Raw genomic sequence first — 2169 nt, 5'->3', positions numbered from 1 at the left:
TTTATTGCATTGGAAGTATCAGTGCAAAAGCCATAGGACTCACATATCTATAATTTCAAAGTCTTTAAAGAAATACTCCTTAAGTTTCTAGTGCAGGCCAAGGATGATAAAAGAGACAAAAATACTTTTTATTCATGTGTCTTTCTTACAGTTTATGCAAATGAGGACAATCCCTGTATAACACTTGATGATCCAGAAGGTAGCATAAAAGTCAATCCGGGAGCCCCAGACTTCCCAAGTATTGATGACGTTAGAACATCAGTGAGCCAGAGGAAGTATGAGAGGTAGAAACTGTGAACTCGGACATCCTAGCTGAAGAGTTAGAGTTAGTTTTTACATATATCTTATCTTGTTGCAAGAAAGGGATAGATCATTTCACCAGCAATGTCTCTCATCTGGCTGGTTGATACGCTTCATTTGGGCAGCAGTCTGTGGGTGGTAGGCTGACGATGAGGACGTACAACCTAAGAATCTAGAAAGTTCCTTTGTCGACATGAAAATGTCAACTGCGTCAGCATTCCATGCCTCACTCAATATGCACAAGTATATTAACACCACCACAGCTCCATGAGGTCGGTTGAATTGTTATTCCCATTTTACAGATGAGGAGACTGATGCTCTCTTGAACTTAACTTCTAGGTTGGGCTGACTGCCTATATGCTGTCACACTTTGTAGAAGATTGTTAGTTTCATGTACCTGTGGTGTCCAGGATTTCTGTAGAAGGCTCCTGGATGATAAAATGTTTGGGGCTACCTGATGATAAAATGTTCCAGAAAACCAGAACTTGGCCTGACCTGTGGTGGCGCAGTGGATAAAGCGTCGACCTGGAAATGCTAAGGTCACCGATTCGAAACCCTGGGCTTGCCTGATCAAGGCACATATGGGAGTTGATGCTTCCAGCTTCTCCCCCCTTCTCTCTCTCTGTCTCTCTCTCCTCTGTCTCTCTCTCTCCCCCTCTCTCTCTCCTCTCTAAAAAAAAAAATTAATAAATAAAATAAAATAAAAAGAAAACCAGAACTCCAAAGTGTGATACTCAATGAACCTCCAAGAAAAGCAAGCATTTAGACTGCAAACTCAAGCGGGACTGTGGCAATAGAGCAAGAGAGGAAAAGGCTTCCTTGATATCTGTGACAGACAGAGCTAAGGAGGGTGAATGCTCCAGGAGGAGCATCCATGGGAAAATTCAATAAAAGGGGCAAAGGTTTCTCTGAGCACAACAAATGTGGAAGAGTAAGACCCCCCTTGACATCTCTCTTTAAGTAAAATCCTGTTGGCCAGTCTAACCTTTAGCTTTGTTTTTTTGTTTGTTTGTTTGTTTTCACATTCAACTTTTTTTGGTGGGGGCAGTACAGAGCCATAATTCAACAAGATAAACTGAGACAACCTTTCAGGGAAGGTGAAACCCAGTGGCAACTTCCTGTGTAGAAATTCTCTATATATCGCTTCTCGGCCTTTTGGCTAAGATCAAGTGTAGAAATTCTCTATAACATTTGAGGTTCTGTCTTGTACTGTGATTTTCCTAAGGGCTTTTGTTACACACACACTATAGATTTATTGTGTTTTGTTTTACTTTGCTAGTATCTTCCTAAACTGTATCAGTTAATAATTATTAGTCAATTAAAATGAATATTAGTCAATTAGAATAAAATTGAAGAGTGAGATTATTTGGTGGAGAAGCAGACTATTTCCTTTATTTTCAATGTGAAAGAGGAGATCCACATTACTTTCTCCGGGTTTCTTGTTTAAAAGGTACACAACTGAATTTCTAGAATCCTTAGCAACCCCAGGCATCATACCTCACCCTAGGCAGTGCACCGAAGGATTGTAGGCACCACCCACTGAATCCCCCCGACAGACATATGCCCCTGGAGACTCCCTCTTATCATCCATTCCTCCCTACTCAGCATCATAACTTAAAGGCTTCAGAGGGGAAGGGAATTAAATTACCTATCTCTTAACTTCCTTTAAAAATATTTAAGCACCAGTGACAGAAGGAAACACTCCTATTAAAAGCTCCCTTGCAACATCTTTTGGGTCTAAGCTGTCCTCTTAATAGAGAACCTACCACTGATAAGTATCTGTATCTCTCATCTTCTACCTCAAAGACAGTCCATGGAGGCCCATCAACCACCCCAGGTATCAGGGTAGGTCCAGATGGATTCTCCAGG

At 41.2% G+C, this 2169-nt stretch overlaps 1 pseudogene; it reads left to right on the top strand.

Annotated features, from left to right (window-relative positions):
* Window positions 1–1439: 1439 nt before the first annotated feature.
* LOC136321483 (U2 spliceosomal RNA) lies at window positions 1440–1591 on the top strand (annotated as a pseudogene).
* Window positions 1592–2169: the final 578 nt, after the last annotated feature.

The sequence above is a fragment of the Saccopteryx bilineata genome, chromosome 1, assembly GCF_036850765.1.
Source record: "Saccopteryx bilineata isolate mSacBil1 chromosome 1, mSacBil1_pri_phased_curated, whole genome shotgun sequence".
Taxonomy (NCBI): domain Eukaryota; kingdom Metazoa; phylum Chordata; class Mammalia; order Chiroptera; family Emballonuridae; genus Saccopteryx; species Saccopteryx bilineata.
This window is presented reverse-complemented; position numbering and strand designations above follow the sequence as displayed.